The sequence below is a fragment of the Anser cygnoides genome, chromosome 5, assembly GCF_040182565.1.
Source record: "Anser cygnoides isolate HZ-2024a breed goose chromosome 5, Taihu_goose_T2T_genome, whole genome shotgun sequence".
Lineage (NCBI taxonomy): Eukaryota > Metazoa > Chordata > Aves > Anseriformes > Anatidae > Anser > Anser cygnoides.
The window spans coordinates 31438534-31465479 of record NC_089877.1 but is presented as its reverse complement, the minus strand read 5'-3'; the positions used below and the strand labels follow the sequence as shown (position 1 = coordinate 31465479).

At 41.3% G+C, this 26946-nt stretch overlaps 1 protein-coding gene across 10 annotated transcripts in view; it reads right to left on the bottom strand.

Moving 5' to 3' along the window:
• PAPLN (papilin, proteoglycan like sulfated glycoprotein) overlaps positions 1–26819 on the bottom strand; it is a 70509-nt gene extending 43690 nt beyond the window's left edge. For 5 of the 10 annotated variants that reach the window (XM_048065140.2, XM_066998679.1, XM_066998683.1 and 2 more), the window contains exon 1: positions 6939–7287. The gene's annotated coding sequence lies outside the window, so the exon portion shown is untranslated. Of the gene's footprint in view, positions 1–6075; positions 6381–6938; positions 7289–18032; positions 18130–24489 lie in introns of those variants that run through there. The other 5 variants (XM_048065144.2, XM_066998681.1, XM_066998680.1 and 2 more) reach the window with 5 other exon arrangements.
• Between the last annotated feature and the right edge of the window lie 127 nt (positions 26820–26946).

Here is a 26946-nt window from a genome sequence, read left to right as displayed (position 1 = left end):
CATGCAAATCCTGCCTTCCAATGCACAAACAACATTCAAGATCGCCTACTTCAACTTGGCCGCTTTTCCAAATCATCTCTCAACATCCATGCTCCTAGGGAAACAGGACCTACGTTGCCTGGGTGTGTGTATAGAAGTGTAAAAATAACTTTGAAACAGCTGGCTAATTTCAAGGTTTCAAAATCATAAAGTTAACTTTTGTTGGAGGGAAAATAAATACAGGACTGAGATGAAGAGATATATTAGATTTTTAACTCATTTAGATGATGACTTCTTTTCAACAGGAGGGATCCAAACTTGAAAGTGATGTTATGAATAAGCCAGCCTTGTTTACATGAACACTTAAGCTGTTTAGATGCTACAGAATCAAATCACGTGGTCCAAAGAAAACTGGGTTCATTAGTTCCATTGCACACAGATGTATTGGTCTGTGTGCACATGCTTCTCACTTTTTTGGGGGGCATAATTGGACAGCCAGTGCTATGTGGCTCTTCTCTGTTTAGCACATAAAATGGACCAATCTTTTGCCTGTGAACCGCATTTCTAAATCACCCTTTGGCCAAAGGCACACACCACATATGTGGGACAGGGACTGTTCTGGAAGTGGTTCATAGGCAGAAGATAAAAAACACCTTCAGGGTTGCCACTTTTCTACTGCCAGACAAGATAGAGCCAGGCTGGGCAAGCACTTAAGCGCATAAGCCACCCAGCAGTACTAGCTTGAGCAGCCACTTAACCTCTTTTCGTCTTCCAGATGAGGATTTGAATTTCCCCATGCAGATCTACTGTTCTCATCCAAGGTAGCCGTGACAGAAGCTGTCTTTGCACAGCTTGAGACACACGTTAGCAATTGCAATAAATATTTGCTCACTGCAATATAGATTGAAATTGCTTATTGTAAACTTTAGCACATCTGGCATTGAAGCAGAAGTTGTCACTGTGACTCTGCTACTCACACATTTTCCGAATTTTCTTCCCCCTTCTCCACTACTGCTGCCCCCAGCCCTTTATATGTTATATCTTACTCAGTTACTTTATTTTTAGTAGCCTGATGAAGGAGGGGGGAAATCAGAACTGATATTACAATGTCCAGTGGCATCAAGTTTCTTAGTCACTGACTCAAAGTCACTTGTTGAGTTTTTAAGACTCAATATTTTCTGAAGACACTACTGGTTTTTGCTTTGCTCTCAAAGCATCCAGCATAACTTGGTTCCAGCTTTCTTTTACTATCCTTGTCTACTGAGAAGCACCTTTCAAGTTTGTGGTGGAAGAGTTAAAAATGAAAAATAAACACATACAGCCAGGAGGGAAATGTGCTAATGTAGTAGGGATCAAGGGTAGGGAAAAAGCTCCTTTTACTTACACTGAGAGCAGCTTTGGGGGAGCATGAGGACCACATCACAAAGTCCACAGAAACAAAGAAACTGGTAATCCCTTTAGACAGAGGACACCACATTCAAGATAATTCTTACCAAGGTGACTGCCTGTTTTCTTCCCTGACTACAGCAAACCCTCTTTCTTTTCTGGACATTTTTCCAAAGAAAATCCTGAGCCTGATGCCCTTTGGGCTATAGTGGATAAAATAATTAATGTGCACATGCCTATTAAAGTGGGAGGATGCTGAATTTCCTTTGTCTTGACCACACAATAAGCCACGTTTATAAAAAAAAAGTATGCATATACAAAGTAGTGGATAAATGTTTATTAAATGTATGTTTAATCACAAGACTGGTTGAAGGCACTTAGTGGTATGGGAAGGGAGGAAAAATAAAGAAAAACACAACACAAGCTGAGTAAAAGTTTTACAGAGATATCCTTATCGTTGACACACCAATTTATTAATTCACTCCAAACATGTGCTAGGGATTAAATAAACCTCATCAAAAGAGTATTCCTACTGAGATATACTTTCAGCAATATTATGCATTTTAAACTTTCAGCTAGAATAAGTTTAAAATTTACCTTGTTAAATTAAAAAATGCTAGAAAAAAAACATACCGAGCACAGTAGCAGAGCATCAGCCAAGAGTACTGGCAATGTACAAGCATCTTCTAGACTGCTCTATCAATAGGCTTTTGTCTCAGCCTTCTGCCTAATCCAGAACAGGCACTAAACCTGCACTGGGCCACTGCTTAATGTCACTGCCTCAGACCGACCGACTGTTTTTACAGAGGTCTTCTAAAGCAACGTCAAGTTCAGCAACACCCAGGGAAGCTACAGTAGCCTGTGTCATACAGTTTTATCTTGAATACAGAAATCACAGAAGCTGAAAAATCATCTGGTGGCAGAGCGAGATCAGACTGCAAACTACATGAACTCTTGCAAGGCACCACACCATACCCTATCAGGGGGTGGGGAAGAGGAAGATCTGCTTCTTTCCCAATCTCCAAAATCTACAATGAAGTATCTAAAATGTATGTTATTGGAGCTGCATCTTCCAAGTAAATGCAGTCACTCTGCTAGACCTCTGCAGGAAATAATGAAGTATTTCATAAGGACAGCTATCTACCTATTAATATCAGTTGAGATTCAATTTTCTGCTTCCAGACTTCCCCTATTAGGTCTGCAGACAGAAATTCATTATAAGAAGATAGGATTCTGCCTTCTATTTTGGTAGTCTCACTGTCCTTAGTTGTTAATTAAATGTGTGAGCAAATAGGGATAAAGACAAGTGCATGCAGACTGATTTAGACATTGCAACAAGCAGCCACACACTGCCTATGGAAAACACATGACAAGGATATAATATCCCAGACACTAACAACTGAAAAGGAATGTCTAATGACCTTCTGGATCAACTACTGCCCTGTCAAAGCTCAGGCTTTGCTTATATGAATTATTTAACCTGATCTAAAATACTGACACTGAGCACTACTGCTGTTTATAAGCACACCATATTATAAGCCAGCTGATATCAACCCCTTTGAATTCAAATTTTGGAGAATTCCTTAGGAAGGTAAGGGATTTCAATGCTGGAGAACTACTTCCAATTTTATTTAAATTCATGCCATCCCAAATAAAAATGTGACAATTTTCTGAGTTGTGCAATGGGTTTAAAAAAAAAAAAAGTGAGGGTTATCTTAAAAGGAATCTTTATAACTATACAAAGTGTTTTCTGCCTTTTTGCAAGATATGCTTCTCTTCTCTGAAAGTACATTAACACTACATTCAACAGTATGCTTGCAGTGTACTTAGGGAACATTTGCATTACCTTTAAATAAATTTGTTTGGGGACTAACAACAACGTAAGTAGGAAAACATGAGAGTATTTACCCTGACCCTCATGCAGGTTTTGATTGCTGCTACCTCCCCATCTAATATACCTTTTTTTTTTTCTAAAAAAAAAAAAAAAGCTAACTCAGTTTTACCCGTAGATATCTGCAAACATGCCAAGCACGCAAAACTAGTATGGGTACAACTATTCCTGAAGGAACCAGCCTTGCTGACTGTGATGCAAACATACCTTCAGTTGTATGAAGCAGGAAATCCCCCAGAGAAGTCAGTAGGCTTACTTACATTACTATGCAATGGAAAGATGATGAAAGTGAGTAAAACCAAAGGAAATGGGAAAAAAAAAAAAGGCAAAAAAACTTTTGACTAACAAACTTAGGAAGCAGAACCTGTACTAGGGGAATTAGGGCTGCAGTCTCTAAAGACATCAGCCAAGCATCTTTCATCTGTCACTAAAAATTAACTTCATAAAAATGATCTTAGGAGAGTGTGATCACACCGCAGTGCCTGGAGAGAACTGAAAGGAAGCACATGCTCGACTGTGTGATCACAGCAAAATGACAACAGTAGGATCTAAAAATAAAATGGTTCCTTGCTCTCAAGCTGTTTTCTCCCACAGATACCCAAACCAGAACCTCCAATTACTGCTTTAAGAGCTAAGCAGAGAAATAAACAATCTTTTGACAGTACTTGTTTTCCATACATCATGTCTGCATGTCAAGAAAGTTTGAGCTTGTTACTGTGTGAGAAAGCATGAACAAGTGGTTTGTACATAGACTATGTGTATGACTACTTACCCGCTCAAATCCTTTAATATTAAAGACACTCCTCACACATCTAGTAACTGCTGTTAGTCATCATCCAAGACAAGATACTGGACCACAACAAATCATATTTCCAATCCAACAGCAGAGATAAAAAAAATGAGACAGTGAAACTATCCAACAGAGTATCATTTCCAGTGAAATGATTTGTGAAATGTGAAATTTATTCTGACAAGTCCATCATACCATGGGCATAACCGCAAATGACTGTACTAGATAAGAGCAATCTCCCATCACTGTCTAGTCTTCGTAGCTATGCTAGGTACTCTGAGGAGTTTATCATCAGTTTTGTATAATACTTCTCACAGACCTAAGAGCAAAGCAACTTATTTCCTCTGTAGTTCACTCAGCATCAATATGCCCTTAGATCAGTTCCCCCTTTGTATCAGCTAATGACAAGGCTATAACATGAATCATGAGAACACCTGCAACTGTATCTGATGTATTCTAGGTGTTGTTCTCATACAAAATAGCAGATCTTATAAAATAGTTCCCCTTATAAAAAAAAAAAGCTATTATATTCTGTGTACCAATGAGTCACAAAGTACATACATGATCTAATAAAATGGGTAACATTTGAAACCCTCCTCTGAACAAAGAGAAAGACTTTTGCCAGCATAAGCCCTACCTGTTCAAAGACATAGAATATTATTTTGCCTTATTTCCCTTACATTCAGAAGAAGGGGACCTCAATCAATATTGGATTTTTTTTTTTTCAGGTTTCCCATTTTAAAAGAACACCAATGTTTCTTTAGAAAAAAAAATTACTTTTATAACTAAACTCAATTACCACCATGAAAAACAGTTGCAACAATATACTTCCTTTCCCATTTCCTAAACCTTTCCAACAAGTCAGGGCACAACCATTCGCAGAGATGCCAACTGAATCTCGGTGCCACCTTTGTGAGGCAAGTAATCCCTTAAGCAACTAGATCTTTTACCAAGCTGGTAAGTGAGTGGATCAAAAAGAGGAAGGGGGGGGGGGAAGAGAGAGAGAGAGAGAGAATCCCCAAAACAGAGATAGAGGATCTACATCAGAAGGTTATCACTCATTGAACAGCAGCATTTAGGATCATTCATTCTACATCCACCATTTCTTTGGCAAAAACCTTTTCTCAAATGCTACATTTAGACTGGACCATTTACTCGCAAACAGAGTTAGGATATGCAAATACTACAGAAAATATTTTAAAAACAAACACCTCTGAGGCAGCAGGATGCTCCCTGGGTTGTAAGAACCTAAGAATGCACATGAAAAAAGAAGTCTCAATTATTTCACACTGGACAAGAAAGAATGCTAAAAGCAAAACATCTGAAGACAGCAAATTTGCTACGTGCCTTTTTTTTTTTTCTCCATCTTATTAATCATTCTGTTTACTAACCTGAACAAGCATTAGTTTAAGCTAGTGCCGTGCCAAAGATGCATGGTCCTATCTACTTCCATTGCACATCACAAACACCTCCCTTTGCTCCTAGTAACAGTAAAAATTTGTCCTGAAAGTCCAAGGATGAGGCTGTCCAGTACACATTTGACCATGTAGCACATCAAGCTGCACCTCTGAAAGAATGTTTTTTTCATGGCTGCTCTATTTACAGAGCCTAGGAAATGCTCTGGCATTACAGAGGATAGCACATCTTTAAGAGACAAGGAGAAGAACATACAAGTTGCAATCCAGCTTGCAGAGAAGCTGGTGAAGGGCCTTCATAAGTGCAAAGCAGAGAGATTAAAAAAAAAAAAACTTCTAAGTGTTGTGAAGATACTTCCAAAAGTAATAGACAAGGTGTTTACAAGCCCTCTTTAGGGTCTCTACAGACAGACCTAAATAAATTTACCATTTCCCTGACCTTGTTACTAACAGCAGTTATTCTTAGACCTAGGAACTCCATTCAAGACCAACGTTAACTTTGTCAAAGCTTTGAAACTCAGCTTGTAAGCAACAGCTACTCACCTCCACCTGGCCACCCACAAGGAACACCTGGACATCAGACAAATCTACTGTCCTGCCACGTTGCTGCCTACCTGTTACCATCTCCTTGCCAGTACAGGTCCCTTAAGCAGCTTCTTGGCCTGCCTCACATGCCAAACGTCCTCAGGGATGAGAGATCCAGTCCCATAAACATCCCCTTTTGCAAGTAGGCCCGTTGATTTGGACAGCATCATTGACTGGAGATGGCCTCCAGAATGGATCCTGCCTCACCCAGCTGAAAGCAATGCTGGCTGATCAGGACACACTCCCTTCCTTCAGCACCCTGCCCTGCTAGCACATCATCAGAAGCAGCTGAGCAGTTGGGGGTGGTAGTTAGGGGGGTTTTAGTCCTAGCACCTGTGCAGGCTTTTACTCCCATCAGCAAAAGTCATATTTCTCCAGTTAATATCCCTGCTACGTGTGTCTCACTTTCTGCATTCTTTCTGGCAGAGCACATGTGTCTGCCCCCCAGCGGGCTCATCCTGCATCCTATCAAACTGCTACCTGACCCTTCCACCTCCTGTGCTGCCCACTCACAATGTCAGGAACAGCTTGGATTACATTAAGTTGCAGTACAATTAACTGCAAGTGAAAGGGATTAACGTTCACCAAATACATGGAGTGTCTTCTTCCCTCCCTACTAGGAAACCCAGTTTTGCAGTCACAGGGACTCTGGTTTGTCCTCTCCCCTGTGTTTGAATGAAAGGGAAAAAATGGTGGGAAATCGAAGACAGTTTAAAAAAACAAAACAGAACAAAACTCATATATATATATCTTATATATATATGTAATTAAAAAACAAAAACGCACGCACACACCAAAAAAAAAAAAAAACAGCACTGAAAAGACTGAAAACAAAATAGATGTCCAGGGAGAAGAATCAGGAGACAGCCCAGGACACAAAATCAACTCTTACCTTCCGTGTGTACCTGTGCAAGGTGAGTGCAAAAGTTGGAGGGACTGACACCACTGTAGTCAAGCTGCAAAAACCACTTTCTTATCGTTCTGGTTCAAACGGTGGCTCTTAACATGCTCTTCTCTCCAGCTTCTGTTTGGTTACTAATCCTTACTGCACAGGAAAAGGAGAGTTGGGTTTCATTTAACCCCTTCAGCCTCTAAGTTTCTTCACAAGTGTTTTCTCTTTTGCTTGGGAAAGTCAGAGTTGTAATCATGCATGCGTGCATGCATGATGTGGAGTTGTTTCTAGCTCCTGTAGTCTGTGTTGTAAGCACACACGTTGGCTCTAAACAGTGCCTTAAGTTATTGAAGGGGTGGAGCCCTTTATAACTAGTTGTATTTTAGCTGCAGGCAGCATATCAAAAGTGAGACAGTTATCCACAGATCCCTTTGGTACTCATTTCTGTAAGTTCCTAACTCTATTAGTTAATTTAACATTTCCTTTAAAACTAAAGCCTGAATCACAGTTCACAGATATTATTTTGACCAAAGAAAGTCCGAGCTTAAATAAAATTCACAGCTAGATCTGGCTCTAGGCAGAGTTAAGCAGATTCCCAAGGTCTGAAAATACCAGCAGTTTGGATACAGATATGAATTTAACCAAAGACAATGGCAGCTCAGGTTTCTCTGTTTTTGCCTCTAACAAATGCCACGCTATTCAGATACCCTCTGAAAAATCCCATGAAGGAACGATTTAGCAATAGAAAAACTGCCCAGGGAACACAAATCTAGCTGGATGCATTACAAGAAAAACTTGTGCTGTTAATCATGTGGATAGTGGAGAAATCATTGCATAACAACTTACATGTTACTGTTGTTGTTTTATCTAGAAAACAGATTGTTTTCCCCCTCTGTTGATTTTTTCCTCTGCATAGTATAAAATATTGAAATACAAAGGTCACCGATCTATAAAAATAGATCCTGGTCCAGCAATTATAACAGCTGCCAGCATTTCAACCCTACTTAAAAAATACTGTGACAGAAGTCTCCAAGATTATGACAAAATCTTTAAAGTCTCAGGTTTGGGTTGGTCTTTTTGCTTGCCTTCCATTGTTAGAGTCCTTTTTCATCAGCAGTTCATTTGAAACAACAAGAAACAGAACCTTGCTTTCAAAAGGAAAGCTGAAGCTTCTGCCTTCTGCTAACTCCACGTGCTCGATCTACAAGGAAGATATCAAAAGTGCAATGAAATATCCAGAACTGGTATCACTGCTCTCTTCTTTACCAAGTTACTGCTTTTGATAAAAAGACACAATAACCTTGGCAATTGTTGACAAGCCTAGACAGCTCCAAACTGAAAAGAAGCTTCTAACAATGTTATAAATGCTCCAGGTGACACAGAAGCACGTACACTACAGCAAGCAATTTTATTCAAAGGCTACAGCTGTTTTAATCCCTGCTGGTCAATCCCTGTCTGGCAACAAGCTACAAAAGGTACAAGCTACAAAAAGTACTCAGATCCTATGGTTACACATGCCATGTGGGACGGAGTTCAAATAAAGTCACATCTTTTACACATGCAAAAGCAATCCTGTACTTTCCTGCCCCAGCTAGCTCTGCCACAATAAACAAAGTCTACGGGATAAACTCTAACAGGAAAACCAGCACAAAAGGTCAGTACCTCCAACAACAAGAAGGGGGGCTCCAAAGTTTTAAAGATACGACATACCCCAGGGGAGCATCTAATGGTGGTGCTGATGCATGGCTACCTATGCTCCCCCTGTCAGAAGAGACAACAATTGTACACTGTTAATGTCTAATTAAGAATATAGAGACTACTGTCTTTCCACTTTACAATCAGATTTTCCTTTAAGAAAAATTTCTTTGGGCCCTTCCTTTCTATCAGAAAGATGCTACAGCATCTTACGCTTTTTCTTTACACACCCTTTACTCTTAACTGGCCCTTGGCTACTGCCATGCTGCCAGCTGTCACAATGATATCCCAAGCTTCATGATATCCAACCCCCACAAATACCAGGCTGAACCCTTGGCCTTATATGAATAAACCACGCTTTCAGATCAGTTCAAAGTTTTTAGTGTATATCATTAGGAAGAAAAGACTTGAAATTGAGTCCTAAAGGTTTGAAAGTTAATAGGGAAAGAAAACAGCTCCAGATGAATTTACAAAAACCTCATTCTTAAAATTTCTTCTCACAGCAGCAGGACCCTTATTGAATGATTTTTTGGAAATATCAAGTTTAGTAATGTCCTTGTGGTTCTCCTGCTCTTGCTGATAGTTATAAGGCTACAAAGGAGTTTAGAAACAGGGAAAATGTGACTGCCCCTGCTGGAATCTAGCCAGGACACATCCGAAGAACAGCTGTGCCTACTGCACTAAAGCAGATACTGCGTAAACACATCTGGATTTATTTTTAACCCCATAAAACCTTAATAGATAACCTGCTAAGATGCTGAAATAACAAGAAGTGACCAGAGTTTTACTGCAACTAAGCAGCATGAAACATTGATGAAACTCCTTTTATTAAGGGAAGAAATGGAAAAGTCTGCTCATACTTCCTGGTTACCAGCAGAGACATGACAAAATCAGAACCTATTCAGGAGGGATTTGAACTCAAGACCCGTCCTTACCAGGAAAAAGACAATGCAAATATGAAATAAACCTTTGCCCTGCAGCTCTAAAGAATGTTTTGCGTGTGTACCTTTTCTCCGTGAGAAGGGACATTATCCCTGTGTTGAAATTACGTTCATCATGTGCCATTTAGTAAAAGTACGATAATCTACTGATTCAGGACCATTCTTGTCCCTTGATAATTGATAAGACACCCACAATTCACTATGGAGTGAACACAGTCAGGACCAAAGGCATTTCCCTCTTGCCACTAGCTCTAGCCAGACGGGTAGCCCAGAGGCAATGGCATCTGGGTGTTATGGATGAGATCATCCAGAAGAATCAGTTAAGGTGAATGCACAGTAAATAGGTGTTGCTGAACAAGATATCCCTCCTAAGCCCATCAGTGAAGTGCTTCTGGCAAGAAGCAATCTCTACAGCAGTTGTAATGCTGGGATTTCAACAGTTACACAGAGGTCAGCAGTAAGACTTCTGCTTTCTTTTATTGTACTCCAAAATTACCTTTCACAGAAAGAAACCACCAAGATTCCTTACTGCCGGAGGCTGTTTTCAAAGAATATCTAAAGATTTGCTTGCTTTACTGGACACAGCTCCTCTCTAACTAGTTAAGGCTGTCTAGCACTTTTACAGCATCATCTGTTTTATTTTTATCTGCAAGCAGCATTGTTTCTGTTTTTTCAACTAGAAACCCAGTTGGGTTCAAGTCAGGAAATTTAGGTTCTATTCTCAGGTATCCCATAACTTACCGGGCAAAATATTTTTCAGAGAAGCTGGTTCTCAATGAGATAATGTGAATTCAGTTCAGGCTGGCTTTAAAGCACTGGTATCCAAGAAATTCAGATGAGACTCACAAAGCCTCCAGAAGAGAAGCTCATCTCAGTGGCTTGGGCATTCTCCCCAGGAAGTGAAGGATCTGTGTTCAGTTTGTTTAGGAGATCTGAACCTTCCAGGACTCTACTGTGATCAGGAAACCATGGCATAGAGACACATTACAAACTGTTTTTCTTGATCTCTCCTTTAGTCCTTTAGCCAAAGAGAAAGGATCTGTGATGTTATGGTTATGTTAGGTCACACGCTTAGAAATGGGATGTTTGCTTCCACTTTGATTTCAAATTAACAACCAATTTCTCAGGTAAGTGCTGTAGCCTAACCAAAGGAAACTGACAGCCATTCACATGCTTTGGCCTAGTGCTTTAGGGCATTTTATTCAGGACGTATCTTCAAATTCTTTTGAGCACGTGATACCACTAAGCTGTAATCTGACATTCCAGGTAAGCGTGCTGATGCCTGAATGACAAAGGGATGTCAAACCAAGTCCACTGCTACCAGGGACACTGCAGCACATCACTCCTTCTATCGGGTGCACAGGGGGCTGAAAACAAGAGGCTTCAGCTCACTGAAAAGCAAGCATCTCTTGACATACTAAATTCTTTTCTTCTTACATTTTAAAGAAAAGGCAGAATAGACAAATTTGATTCAATCTGAACTTTTTTCAAATTTGCATAGAGCACTAGTAACTCAGTTCTTCCCAGCCTCCTACTCACTATCACAGGATAGGCATGTCATTTAACCCTCTCACAGCCTCTCGGTACATAGAATGAAAACCCATTGCTAACCCTTCAGGAAAGAAGGCTCAATTTCATGTCCAAGAGACATTGCGAAGTCCTTACAGGAAAGCCAGAAAGTACATTACAAGGCTACACACCAATCAGCTCTGCTGTACAACTCAGCTGCATCAAAGCCTGTTATCCCCTTGCAGTAACTCTTGCACTGCTCCCTCTCTCCCCTCCAGAGACCAAGAACTCTTCAAGTTCTGAGGACTTTGTAGAGCAGTTATCCAGTACATCTTCAGTACAGGTACTGCTACTAGCAGAAATAATTTTGTTGTTGTTTGCCAGCATTCAGTTCTGCACAAGTTCTGCTGGAGACACTGTATTTCTGAAATCTGGAGATCTTTCCAAAGGCAGGTTTTCATGAAGCGCTGATATGTAACAAAATAAGTATCATACAGGGCTCTTTCACCTCTTTCATACAAAGGTCTTAGAGCTGTGCTTTTGTGAAGTTTTGGGGACTTCTAGGTGACTTTTGAGAGATTTTCCTCATGTTTTCCAGGAAGAAGCACACTTTTCCTTGCTCTAAGGGTCAGTAAGAGAGTACTCCCCAACAAGTTTGTGCTCCTCTTTATTTGTACACCTTAAAAATCCCAGGTTACCTATAGCTTTTGATTTTTATTCAGCAACATGTGTTTTTGTTCAGTGTGAGCTACTAGCCCAGGATTCCCATCTATCTGTTTATGTGCTCGTGCGAATCATCCAACTCCCTCCCCCTCACCCAAGCACACTCTCTCCAAGCCACTTTGTCACTCACCTTGTCAGAGATTTCCTGTAATTAAGGTACCAGCTTCATTCCTATCCAGCCACCCTTCTTGGGCACTTCCATTTAATACAGCCCAGAACAGTGAAAACCAATGCAGTCATCAGTATTTTGCTACAATCTGTTCCAGGAACAGACCAACACTTGATCACAGACACTTGGCCTGATGGGTGCCCTTCTCTTAGTCCCTTCCTGACAACTAAGCCAATTACTGTTCTGCGCTCTCCAAGACCGACTTCAGATAAATTGGCTTTTTGAATTCAAACAATGAGGCACCTCTCTTCATCCTTTTCCAAGATGAAGGAAATGGTAAGCCTGTCACTTCATATTTATTTTTATTCTCATCCAAATCAGGCAAGGCTTCTATTCAGGCCAACTTTCTGAATAAGCTGATGATGCTACACACACATTCCAGCTCTTCATCCTTAGGCCATTTAAAGAAGAAAAGAAGCACAGACTGATAACATTGGTGTTCAAAAAGAAAACAGCTTCCATGTGCTGTGACTAATTCTAGACAAACTTCATTTTGAAAGACACTCCAATACGCTGCACCTCAGGATCCAAGCAAAGGCACTGGTCCATTGCTAAGACTGTACTTGGATACACAAAGATTTGCATATAAAAAACAGAGGGCCTACGCATAATGGAACTTAGACTGATTTCAAACCAGCCCGACCACTCCCAAGTTTAACCAGTGTAAGTAAATCCAGGATACAACTGAGTCTATTGGAAGGGTGTACAGGGTTATATTATTTTTTTCTACCATTGGATAATGCATCCTCTGTTTTTCCAAAGTCTCACCTCAAATCTTAGGATATTTAGGAAATTAGACACTTAGAACATTGCTAGTTATTAAGAAACTCATTAGAAGGCCACTGTAATCCCATTTTCTTTTTTTGTATCATGGATTTAAATATTGCGTAGGGCGAACTTGGCAGTCACACAGAGAATCTCATTTAGAGAGATTAACCTGAGGACACAGAGAGATCTGGAGGGTCTTCATTAGTCCACTCCTTGCTGCAGAGGATTTAAACTGGAATAATTATATTTAGCAAGCATACACATGCACACATAAAATAACACATACATGCATTAATTGAGGCAATGCCTTATCCAGAACAGACGTTCCCTCAGCTGTTTGTTTTCTTTTTATTGTTGATTTTACATGTTAATTATATATAAAAAGTAGAAGAAAGCACAGGTGGTAAAAAGATATGGGCTAGAAAATTAATTTCCAAAGAAAACATTTTTAGTTCTTACACAAACAAACATAGTGATGAATTATTTATTGTGCTCCCCAAGCTGTCACTGGTGAGCAAGGAGCAAAGGGTCAAGGCTGATCATTTATATTCAGACTAGAATTGGAAACATACAGGACAGACTCTGATCTCCCAAATGTTTTCTAGATATTTCAATCTACTTCACCCAAAAAAGCAAAAATTGAAGTTTAGAGTACACAGATTTAACAAATTACATTGTCACAGCTCCTACTTACAGTGATTCACAGAGAAAGCTGTTCCCCATGGATGACCCAGTGCCCTGACTGCCAAACAAATAGCAGCCCTCTACTCAGGTCTGGCCCAGAGCTCAGCCAAATTAATGTGAAGATTTTCATTTTCAAAAGCTTTGGATCAGGCCCAGACTGAAGTGGCAGAGGGCAGAGCAGAGAAGGAACAATAACTAACTAATTCTAGGCCCGATCTTGGTCTTATAATCAATGACAAAACTATATATATTTTCTCCAGTGGTGGACTGAATCCTAAAATGTCTCGCTAAACTGTCCTGCCCTTGCCTGAAGCTCTACAGGGTAACCAAAGCAGCCAGGCTTCCCTTTCCCCCTGGTGATGACTCCCTGCTCTCAGTATGGTTAGCCTCCCCCTCTCCAGCACAGTGTGCCTGTGTTCCTGATGAAACACAGACCCCGAGTCCCTCAAAAATAGAAACAGCATCCCTGCTTCTCCCAAACTTCGGTCCTTGCAAGGGGAGGGAGCTTGCCAGGAAGAGATAACAATACAGCAAAGCTTTGAAGGGAAGAAGGAAGCTGACTACATCACAGCTAACATGAAGAAAGATCCTCCTGGAACTATTCCAGCTCTTCTCTGTTTAAACATTCAGGCTTTTTTCTCGCAGCAATCTCTCCAGACTCCCCCCAGAGATCTCCTGCTATTCACTGTGCAGTCAAAAGTCACCTGCTCTTAGCTGGGCTTGGCACTGACTACCCCAAATGCCATTTAGGAGAGACAGGAGAGAAAAGTTGAAAGCAAAACTTCTGACAAGCAATTCCCACTCCCATGCCCCAAATACATTTATCCTTCTAATTCCCAGTCCATTTATACACATTATTTCTGCTTAAGAAAAGTAATTCCAGTGCCAAAACATGTTCTTTGGTTTAAAAAGTGTTATATTCAGCAGAGGTTTAACTCTAGCATGCTAAACATGGAGTCTTTAAGATTTAGCTCTATTGAAATGGAAATTGAGACAGAAACCTTTCCAGTTCTTATACTTCACTTTGGAAATGTAAGACGATAGGAGTGACTGTAATAGCATTAAAAGATCCTCTGGACCAACATGCCCTTGATAGAAAGAACTTGGAAGCACGAGGCACAATGTTAGCTCTCATCGAGGTCTTCCAGTGTCAGGCAGCAAGGAAGCTGACACCCAGCTAAGGGCAGCATCACAGTCTGGCTGTGCACAGAGAAAAGCTAGCAACGAAATAGAGCAACGGGGGCTGTCAAGATGATGATGATCCTTCTCTCTGTCTTGACAGACACAGCACAGCTCTTCAGTGGCTCAAGGCAGAGACAGTTCTTTTCCCAGGTTCTGTCCTTGTGCAACCCCCATGGGGCATGAGAAGGTGCCCAGATCCTGGCGGTGTTGCTGTACGCCTATGGCTCATGTTTCTGACAAGGGATTCTGGAATGAGATTTCCCTCCCGGCATAATGAGGTATTTAGTCATTAACAAAGAGCCTTCTGGGGCAGAATTCCAGCTGTGTCTGAGATCTTGCCTCCACAAAGATTTTTTTTTTTCCCTGTGCAAAGGTTTAGTCTGAGGAGGAAGGGAAAGGGTTGCTTTAAAATACCAGTCCAGGGATTTTTGGTTGCAGCAGTCAAAGGTTTCTGTTTATTCTTAGACCAGGTTAAGATATCTCTTCCTTCTCTCTCCTGCTGCTTCACAGCTGCCGGTTGAGCTTCTGTGCTTGCCGCTCCTTTGCCTCAAAGGCAAACTTGGTGTCCTGCAACTGGGCAATAGCCTCCTTGGCTTCCTTCAGGTCCTGACAGATGTGCTCGTACTTCTCTGTCAACTCCTTGTTCTCTCGGCGCAGTTCCTGCACCACCTGGTTCACCTCCTCCGTCTGCTTGGTGCAGTGGATCTTCAGCTGCTCTACCTCAGAGAGCATGATCTCCATGTTCTTGACCAGTGACTCCAGCTTCTCTTTGGACATGGTGTCAGGATCGGTTCTATTCGGTCGGCCTAACCCAAACCCAAAAGGGACAAAGATAGCCACCCTGTGTAACATGCACCGGGGAAGCCTAGCACTCAGTCTTGTGCTCTCTTTTTATACTCCCTCCCGCTCCTCCCTTCCCTTCCCCAAAGTGTCTCTAATCTTCTTTGCTTCGTTAATCTACTTATTTTTATTGCGCTGGAGAACGGCTGACAACCCCGCAGTAACATATGTGCTGTGCAGCAAAAGCCAGAGCAATAATGAGACTCTACGCAGCCTGCCATAGAAAAACAGCTTTCATCTGAAGAATTCTCTTGGGAAGCCCTTGTAGTGCCCATTAAAGTACAAAGAGAACTCTTCAAGCCAGACACCTACTCCAGTCCTGCACAGTCAGTCCCAAGAGTACAGCCTGACTTTCATCTTACATATATTGAGATAAGCAAGCTTACAGCAATATAAGCCAAGTGTAGGCAAAGAAGAGAAATAGTGTCAGTTTCTTTTCCTCGCTCCTAATCCTAAATTTGGAGGAGATGAAAGGAAAAAAACGGTCTTCCTTTCTTTCAGAAGAAGCTCAGTCCAACAAGTAACTCCACAATCGCCTGTATCCAATCTTTTATTGAAGGAGTTCATGAACTTTATTTTTGCAGTTATCACAATCAGTGGCTACCCCAGTTACCATTATCATCAGTAGTTGGGCCATGTACCACTTCAAGGTGACTTGTATTCCTTTAATGTCAAGCAGGCTAGAAATAATAAACTCTGGTTTCATTCCTCTTCTGAAGTCTTTTCAGCTTTACCAGTGACCCTAGCCCCTGAGGTGGCATGCTAAGTGACCTAACAAAAGGCCTCCCAGGCTACTTCCAAGACATTGCCAGGTGCTGCCTGAACACACACAAATTTCTTCCTGGACACACGTCACCCACAGGTCTCAAACTGCTGTTGAACACTGCTCTGTGAACCTGTGAGAATTAGGACTGAGCTACGTCAGCCCCACAGTACACTGATTACTCAGGTCATACCAGGCATCAGGATGATCCCAGCAGCCACAAGGGATTGAGAGAGTCTGTCTGACTTTCTGAAGTTTGACCCGGACTTTCTTCTGTATTCACTTAATTAATGCACTTGCCTAGACAATAAGATTCTTTAATTCATCAGAGATCTGATGTAACAACACTATTCTTGAACAATTAGTTCAGTTGAAAAGAAGGTGTTATTGTGTGTGGCTCTCCAAGACAGAACCCTTGCAATTAAGCACGGAGGGCGCAGACCACAGCAAAGACAAGAGGACAGCAAGTTGTCCAAGGGCAAGCCTAAGGAAGGCCAGACAAGAACGGCTCTCTCCTTCCTCCCCACATCAGGAACATTTACTCCAGGCTGAGCCTACATCTTTTCAAAAGCCCTCACCCTGTTCTACATACACACAGAAATGCAGTCTCATTTGCCATATATTACACACAAACACAGACCTGTCCTCACCTCGCAGGAGTTGCAGTCCAGTGCACAGTATTGCATGAGGGCCTTCATTCTTTCATACTCATTTGCAGGCAATTCCCTTAAAAAAGATCCCTAGGTAAGATCCTGTAGTCCAATCACATACACTCAATACTAGTTTGAATACACATGTTCACATACACAGCTCCCACAAATACCTGTTTCCTCCAGTCTTTAGCATTTAGCCACAAAACTGTTTGTTTTTTTCAAGTATAGAGACCTTCAGATGCTTCATCCCACAACTCATTCCTTCCTTGTCCCCTGCCAGGCTCAGAGAAATGAAGCTATTTCTTCCAGGGAATTTTACATCTCCAGCACTGGATGAAAGCACTGCTGGACACTGGCCAGCTCTGACAGCATTCAAAGGCCTGGGACTTCTCACAGCCGGAGGTTAAAGAGTCACTCACAAAGCCAGCCACCCTACTGCCTCTCACACAAGTGCACCAGTGGGGCCCTCTCGTAATGGCAGATGGAGTGCTTTGCACTGCACTTTGAAATGAGCAGAAAGAGCGACATCCTTCAGATGAAAAGAGTGGAAGATTCTAAACGTAATTAGAGTATGTCCTGAAGTCCTTGAAGAAACATTTGCACTGGCTGTCAGCCCAGGTCCCACGTGATGCACATGGCACTGGAACAGGCTGGAACACGTTGCAGCATTACAAAACAGCAGGTCTTCATTAGTGAAGAATTTTCCCTGTCTACACAACTGTACGCACGGCACCCAAACATTTTAAATCAAGCAGAATTACAATGATGTATAAAGGGAGTGCCACAGAGATAATTTACTTGGACATTAGTAATTGATACATCACCTCTCACTATATTACTCTCAAAATTATTTAAGTTGCCTTGGATACAGACAGAATCTTGGCAACAGAATCTGGGTACGAGACACTACCAAAATAACAATGTAACGTGAAAACAAGGAGTAGCATGAGAGGAGTTTCTAATGAAGAAAGATGGAAATCGTTACTACGATTGGTGTGATTCAAAATATTCTTTGATGGAGGAAGAATAGGAATTAAAAACATGCTCACGTAAATTGCAATGGGAGAACAATGTAAAAATCACTAGAGCTAGAGAAATACAGCAATGAGATTCTAACTATAGTGTTTGGTTTTTTTTGTTTGTTTGTTTCATTTTATTTTTTTTTACCTTTAGTCAATGCTGGACTCAACTCTTGCAGAAGAACTGGAGGCAGAGGCAAACATCAATAAGTGGATTCATCTGGGAAAAATGCAGAACAGCATACCTGGGAAAAACAATTCAAACCACAAGAATTCAGTGCATAAGGACGCACACCGCAAACAGCAGAGTTAGGAGTGTAGGGGGAAATAACATGTTAGATGGTAATTTATGATATAACATATCAGGGAAAAATAATAAAGCACTGCTAGACTCTGTTATACAGAGGCATTGCACCATAGGGGGTGGAAGTCCCATCATCTTCTCCCTCCCTCTGCCCCACTGGAGGGGAAATTTAATGTTCCATTCTGGACATCTTATTATAAGGGACAACAAAACAGTTTGAAACTGAGACAAGTGACGAGAGAAGATGCTGATTTCAAAAAATCAGGGGATGCTAGGAAACAGGTTTAGGAAGGATTGAAAACTTCATGGCAAGATATTTCCAGGACAGTTTTCCAGTCATGCCCAGGTTCTCTGCATATTCTAGGGAAGATAGCTCCACTGAAAGAATGCTTCTGTAATAATTAAGGGCCTGACTGTGCACTCAGCACTATCAAAGCACCAATGACTTCTATGCACTCAGCCAAATGGTGCCTGTCTGGTTATTTCAGATTCATATTAAATCAGGAAAACTTATTGTTAAACCTCTCACTACAGTATAGACTACATTGAGAGACACCATTCCTAAAAACTATTGGCCCTCTCTTGCATGTTTTCCTCTACTCCACTATTCCCTCATGCACATGGATATACAAAAGCAGGAAAGACAGAGATAATTGAGAACAAAATAAGTGATCAACCATCGGGAACACTCCTGCTACTGTGGGCAGGAAGATTGTAGAAAGCACAGTGGTGCTTTCCCATAAGGGCTGGGAGCTACCACATCTGACTGCAATACCACACTTCACTATGCTGCTTTTAGCACTAGAAGCAAGTGAGAATATGAGGTTGCCAAGCTGAGCATGGTTCACATGAGGCACGTTTGTGTCTTCTTCACAGGTCTCTGGGCCAGAGAACCAACCGTTCCTGTTACCCAGAGGCAGGCACAAGCCAGAAATGCAGGTTTCTATCATGTGCATACCTCTGAGAGACTCTGAGGAGGAGATGCAAAATGCATACCCTTTAAATATCTGTTTGAAATCAGACCGCAGACATTCCAGTTTCTAGCTTATTTTAGAGAGGTTCTGGGAACATTTGTGGAACAAATCAGTAACCTATCTTACTCACTCTCCAGGGTTTTCTCAGCAACAGAAGGGGGACACAACTCACTAACCTAGATTTTTAAATGGGAAGAAAAAACTGCTAACCCCAACAAGGAAGGCTTTTAAACGTCTGTTCAGGCTGACAAAGCAAACCGCTCAGTATAAACCCTGAGGAATAAGAAGTACAGCTACAAACCAACATCTCATCTTCTCAGGCACACCCTTATAATACTCTTTCTGCTTCTAGTTTTTATCAGCCCCAGACAACAATGCAACATTCACAGAGCTGCAATGGGAGACAGCAATTTACTGCCTCATAGTAGCTGGTTTAAGCTTATCGTCCCCAGCTAGTAATGATCACTATTTTAGCAGTTTTTATTTATACATTCAGCATATCACTAGCTCTAGTGATAGCGTTAGAGCTCTCAACACTGTTTTCTCATGCAGCCTTTTCACTTATCCCTGGTTTATCCCCAGCAACCTGTCTCGCAGCCAGTGCAGTATGCGTAAGCTCTGTGCTTCACCACCTAGGAAGTCCACTTGGGTAAACTCATTACGCAAACAAACTCATTACAAGATTAAGTATAAAGAGCTCTCCTCTCTATAATTATAGTAAAACCATTAAAAAAAAAAAAAACAAAAACACAACAACACTAAACAACAAGTAGCACCTGGAGGCACTGACCATTCCTGTAAGAGAGTGGGAGACATTTGTACCCAGCTGCTCTGTTTGTTTCTAAGAAAAGAAAAACACCACTACCGCATGTGTCAAAATATTCACTGTGCAAGACTGATACAACGATGATCTCACCCTGCAGAGCTTAAAGGCTGTTGAGAAAATCTGCTTTCTTATTAAAGCATGAGATTTAATTTTAGCTACTATTATAAGTATTAATCATATCTCACAGTATTTGGCAGAGTTTGAGCTGAGCTTGATGTAAAATTACATGATTTACAGACTTTGGTTTAAAACACTGTACTAAATGGATACCCACCCAAAATTCTGACCAAAATGCTTGACAAAAATCAGAATAGGATGCCTCAATATTACAACTGTCTGTAGAGCAGATTTACTGAATACAGAAGGACTTTTTTCCATTCAACCCCCATCTACTCACCAGTCAGAACAAAACATTTAAGATTCAACTTAGCATAATATGGCTGAGTAAAGAAAAACTGATGCCTTTAACAGAGCTATCCCCAAACTGGCATGTCTGAGAAATCAACTGGGTAATGTAAATAAATACCTAACAATGACAGGTTGCTTTTATAAACTGAAGAGAATCCCACTCTACCAGTATTTTTACCATCTAAGAAGAGGAAGAAAGAGTCACATCATGCCAAAAACCTATTGAAGATTTTTTTGGGGAAAAAAAATCCAAATTGGGTCAAAGTGTTGAAACCTTCAGATTAAATGAAACACTGAAAAATGTGAATTACTTTTTTTTTTTTGAATATGTTGAGAATGTTTCAAAATAAAAGCTATTTTAAAGTAAATATTTTCTTCAGAGTGTCAAATTGGAAGGGTTCCAGAGCCCCTCCAAACAGTTCTGGTGGGAAGACATCTTCCATCCCACCCAACCAGTCTTCTGGCAAGCACATTACACATTCAGCAAGCCAGCCTTCTGCTCTGACTCTGCAAAGCCATTGCAGAGGGATATTTGGATACCCAATTGCCCAGTACTTTACAAGAAGCTTGGATAAATCCTCTTTGTGAAAAAAAAAAATAAAAACCCAGTTGTAATCTTCAGCAGACTTCATCTCCGTGAGAGCCAGTGCTGACCCCCGCATGCCTCAGCTTTCAACCTGAGATCACCCACAGCACCTCTCAAAAACTGATCTCCAGCTGCTCTTTTGGCTACCCTAACCCACAGGCAGGAGGACAAACCAAACCAAATTATATGCTGCTGGTGACCACGCTCAGCCAGCTCTGAGCAGGCCAGGGAGGCAGGTATCGGAGAAGAGGTTGGAGAGTGCATGGGGCCTGTGGGAAATGCTGTGGGATCCTGCAGGGGCTGGGAGTGCAAGGCTAGGCCAGGGACCGCATGAAACCAGCTGAGGGGATTTCATCCCCACAAACAGCACCACACCAAGCTTCATGGCATGTGCCCCAGCTGGGAAGTGCTCACTGCTCCCTCCCCACAGCGCCTGAGGCCAACACTGTGAAAAGGCAGGGAAAAGAGGAAGGAACCATCTTCCTCCATGCCTCAGTGTGCACGGGGGCCAGCCAGCACCTCCAAAGCTATATAATTACACTGACTGTCACAGACAGAGAAACAGGAGTAACAGTCAATGGTTTGTCTAAACACATCTTTCCACGTCATGTTGAAGTACAGGCTGCTAAAGAAATGGCAAGGAGCAAAAGCCTATTATCCATGATCAAAACTTTGTAGAGGAGCAATCAAATACTTATTCTTTTAAACTTGCAACTAACGAACCTTCTTTTATTTACTCTGCTGTCTAATTTGACCTAAATACTGAGGGTCCATCTAGCCCGAACATGTGTACTTCAGGAAAAAAAAAAATAAATCTCCAAACAGTTGCTATTATTCAGTACATACGAATCAAAATACTTGTTCAAACAGAACATGCATATTGCTTCTTATTTTAGGAGATGAGGTTATGCAATCCAGTACTGTAGCCAGACTAAATCAAATAAATCAGCAATGGAAGAGATTTCAGTAATTACTGGGAAATCTGATCTGGTGAGAAGGAAGGTCTCGTTTAGTTCTGGATACATATGAACACTTTCACATCATTTTTGGTTTCAAATGCAAAATTCTATTATAATGATTATTTTAACATGACATTTAAAATTCTCTAGCTAAAATGACTTTCAAAAAAACTTGAAGAATTGTCAGTTTTCCACAGGTTTCTCTTGACACCACTACTAATTGTGCATTTAAGAATAAATCAGTTTGTATTATCCAAATACTTCAAGAAAATTTTAATTGCATTACCTTTTCAAGGGCTACAGACTTCACAGCAGTATACAGAAATGACTCAGCACTGCTTGTAAAGCCTCAGAGACTCTAAGGAATAGAAGCATTCAGGTTGAAAGGGCTTTCTTAAAAAGGATGCTTTCAAACTATGGGAGATCCATGAGAGTGGCAAGCTCTTGCCCAGAACAACCTAGGAACACTTTCATTTAGCCACCAAGACAAGGTGTCGGTGCCAAAAACTGGTATAAATGACGGCTAGCTTCCCAGGTGACAGTCCTCCTATTAGCTTATCATGAGATCTACCTCTCAGCAAATGCTAATCGAACACTATCAAAACAGACAAAAGCACTAAACTTCCTGAGAAAAAGCAGCATCTTTTCAGTGCTGTATCCCTAGTTCCCTGTCATACAAACAGCCATGACCATCTTTAAGTAGATTAAGTCCACAACAGCTTCATCTCCACAGGAAGTGGGATTAAAAGGTTTATTGCTACTATGACAACAGCCAGGTCCCACTGTTCTTAAAATAGTTTTAAAACCTTAGCAGTGACTGGAAATGTGTACATCTCCCCTGTCGGATTCATCATGTACTAAGTACAGTCTTCCAAAAGGAAATCATATTTTATAACAGCCTACTTTTTTTTAAACATATATTTTTATCGTGCTCTTTAATCCGTTGTTCCGAACGCTAGGAATAGAAAGTGGTAAAAAAGGCACTGTGCTGCCATGTGGCTGTGATCACACTTTTAGAAGTGCTATTGCTGTAGACACCAGGAGGAGAAGCACCGCGCTCCCACTTCTGCTCCAATGCAGTGTTTGTTTCTTGCTCTGACTGTACCCAGCCCCTTACTGACCAGAACACATCCGGGACCAAACAGCCCACATGCTTGGTGTTGCCAGATACCAGCCGTTTCTGAGCTTCTTACACATCCTCCCCTTGACATCTGCAGGTATTCTGCTGCATCTCACGTTAAATGAGCTCCTCCTCAGGGGTTACAACGGAATGGAGAATTTGCTCGTTCTCAAATAGTTTGTGCCGGGGGCTTAAGTCTAACAATAACCTGATGGTACCAGGATGGCCTCCATTTGAGTATGCTATTCTATCAGTAATTAGCATTTTATTGTTGGGCATGGCTAAATAAAGTTTTGATTCAATTGGATATGCAGCTACTACATACGATGAACATCCAGCTGAGCTCTGAGGCATTCTCCGAGTACGTTCATGCTGACTTGTACAATGAAACGATAAGTACAGTGCTTAATTCTGATTGCAACACTACCAGGATCAAAGTGGGTAACCCTTATCTAAAACAACTGAAATCAGAAAATTAATATGAATACAGAAGCCTATTCATTACTCTAGACATTTTGGATTAAAAACATATTTCAAAACAAAGAAAAAGCACGTCTAATCCAATTATATTGGTGCCATCCATTAGTGTCTCTTGATGCCAAGCTGAAATCACCTTCCTACAGCAAATAAAACTTTAAAAAAAAGCAGACCAAATTCAGGTTTTAAGACTCAGGAAGCAATTGATCGTTTTCTTATAGAAAAAACAGTTGCTAGCTCCAGTCAATGAAGGCTGGTTCTTTTCTCCCCAGAGTTCACAAATTCTTGACATTTATAGACCAGAATTTGTCCTTAAGCACACTTTCAATTGCAAATTTTAGGTAATTTAAAAATACTACTACTCAGACCAAGCTGAATTCTCCATGCAAGCCAATGCTGTCAATAAAAGAAACTTACTTACCTATCCCTAAAAGATTACATTAAAAATGTAATGAAGTAAGAAAATAAATTGGTAATTAAGTTAGAATATTAGAATTATATCTCGAAGTTCAATGTTAACCTCAGTAAGATAAATTAAGCAATCCATGTATTCTGGCACTGCAATCCAACTGCAGTTGTGTCCTTCAACCACTACGCATTTAAAATTTACAGTAACTAAAGGAGGAAACCACTTAAAATCAATGTATTTTTTAAAATCTTTTAGGGTTTATCTATTCCCTAGAACCAAGTGCCCAACAAAGGCAGTTGCATCAGCAAATTGTTGAGCGCTTGCTTGACTTGAGGAAACAATCTAAATAGTGCAGATCTTTACTGAATACTTTTCTTCATGCAATTTGAAAAACTACAAGCTTCCTTTTTCTGTTCATGACAGGTGATTCACAATTATTTGTTCTGTTCGTGTTATCATATAATGGAAATTTTGTGTTTATGCAGAATCACAGATTTGTTTAGGTTGGAAGGGAGCTCTTGAGATCACCTAGTCCACCCTACCTGCTCAAGCAGGGTCAAGCTACAGCAGGTTGTCCAGGACTGTGTCCACTTGGGTTTTGAGCACCTCCACAGAGACTCCAAAACCACTCCGGGCAATCTGTTCCAGTGTTTGACAACACTCCAAGTTAAAAAAAATAAATAAATTGTTTTCTTATGCTCAGATTTTTTTTATTTTTTTAAAATTTGTGCCTATTGCCTTTTGTTAGTGGGCACTACTGAGAAGAGCCTGGTTCCCTTGACTTCATTGCCTCCCATCAGGTGTTAATATGCACTGGTAAGATCCCCCTGAGCCTTCTCTTCTCCATGCTAAACAGTCCCAGCATTCAGACTATCCTAAAATTAAAGATGTTCCAGCGCCTTAACCGTTTTTGTGGCCCTGTACTGGATTCAATCCAGTAAGTTCTGTCTTTCTTGTACAGGGGAATCCAGAACTGGACACTCCAGATGCAGCCTAGCAGTGCTGAGCAGATGGGAAGGCTCACCTCCACTGACCTGTTGACAACATTCTTCCTAATGCAGTGCCCAGGATGCTATTGGACACCTTTGCTATAAGGGTGCACTGCAGGCTCATGGTCAGCTTGCTGTCCACCACGACCCCAAGGCCCTTCTCTGTGAGCTGCTTTCCAGCTGGTCAGCCTCCAGCAAGTACTGGTGCCTGGGATTACTCCTCTCCAGGTGCAGGGCTTTGCAACTCCCCTTGCTGAATTTCATGAGATACCTTTTGGCCCATGTCTCCAGCCTGTTGAGGTCCCTCTAAATGGCAGCACAGTTATCTGATGTATCAGCCACTCCTCTGTTTTGTATCATCTGCTAACTTGCTGAGGGTGCACTCCATTCCATTGTCCAGATCATTAATACACACGTTTAACAGTACTGACCCCCGTATCAAGCCCTGGGTTATACCACCAGTGTCTTACCTCCAGTTGGCTTTATGCTGCTGATCGCACCCCTCTGGACCTGGATGTTCTGCCAGTTTTCAATCCATCTCACTATCCACTTACCTAAACCACTGTCTGCTTGCCTGGTGATGATGTTATGGGAATACAGCATCAAAAGCTTTACTGAAGTCAAAGCTAACAACATGAACTGCTCTCCCATCATCCAGCAGCTAGCCACCACACTGTAGAAGGCAATGACATTACTCAAGCAACATTTGTCCTTTGAAGTCCATACTAACTACTCCCAATCAACTTCTTGCCCTTCATGTGTTTGGAAATGCTTTACAAAATCATTTTCTCCATCACCTTCCCAGGGACTGAGGAGAGGCTGACTGGCCTGTAGCTCGTCAAATCTTCCCTCTTGCCCTTGTTGAAGATAGAATTGATATTTGCTGTCTCCAGTCTTCGGGAACCTCTTCCAGCGGCCAAGACAATTCCAAGACTATAGAGAGTGGCCTTGCAGTGATGTCAGCCAGCTCCCTCAGCATTCCCGCATGCAACCTGCCAGGCCTCAGACTGCACATCCAGTAACTGGTCCCCTTCCTCCACCGACCGTAGGTCTACCTTCTTCCAGACTTTCCCTGTGGTCTCAGTGGCATGGGATTCCTTAAGGCCAGTCTTACCAACAAAGCCTGAAGCAAAGGCATTGACGCGGCCATCTTGGTGTCATTTGTCACTAGTTCCCCAGACCCATTCATCATGGGGCCCACCTCTTTTCCCTTTCAGTCTTTCTTATGCTGTTACTTACATAGCTGTAGAATCTTTCCTCGTTGCCTGTCACATTTCTTGCCAGATTCAACTCCAGATCAGCCTTGGTTTTCTTAACCCTATTGCTGCAAGACCAGACAGCAACTCTGTGCTCCTCCTGGGTCATCTGCCCCTGCTTCCACTTCTTGTACACTTCCTTTTTAAGTTTCAGTTCAGTTAGGAGCTCCTTGCTCATCCCTGCAGGCCTCCTGTGCTTGATTTTCTGCTTTTCAAGATGGATCTTGAGGTCTTCCATGCTGATCTTCTACACAGAGACAAGGCAATCCCCCAGAGAAATATCTTCAACAGTGGTCAGTCAGCTATGACAAATTTAACTTTGTAGTGAGTATTTCTCCAAAAGAAAACAAAAAATTCTTCTAAGGTAAAGAACTTTTTCCTACAGCATTGGTATGAAATCAGCACTGAAATAACAATACAGTTCATGAAGTGCTTTCTGTCTGAAAAACCTATGCATTTTCCTAGGTAACAGTAAGTTTCATTGTGCAAGGTAGTGTTTGAATATAATCTCATACAGCTTTTTCATGCCTTAATTATAACTTACAGCTGCTTTTGCAACAGGTTTTGACCAACTCTTTTAACTTGAAAATTAGCATTTATGAGGAAGTACTTCTATAGAAATCAGTTTTAAAAAGATATTCTACTGGGAGATAAAGAAGCTACCTAACTGTATTAAGACAGAAATCTTACTTCTTAAATGGTTACAGCATTTAGGCCTCTAATAGCATTAAATAATGGCTTTAAAATAATATAG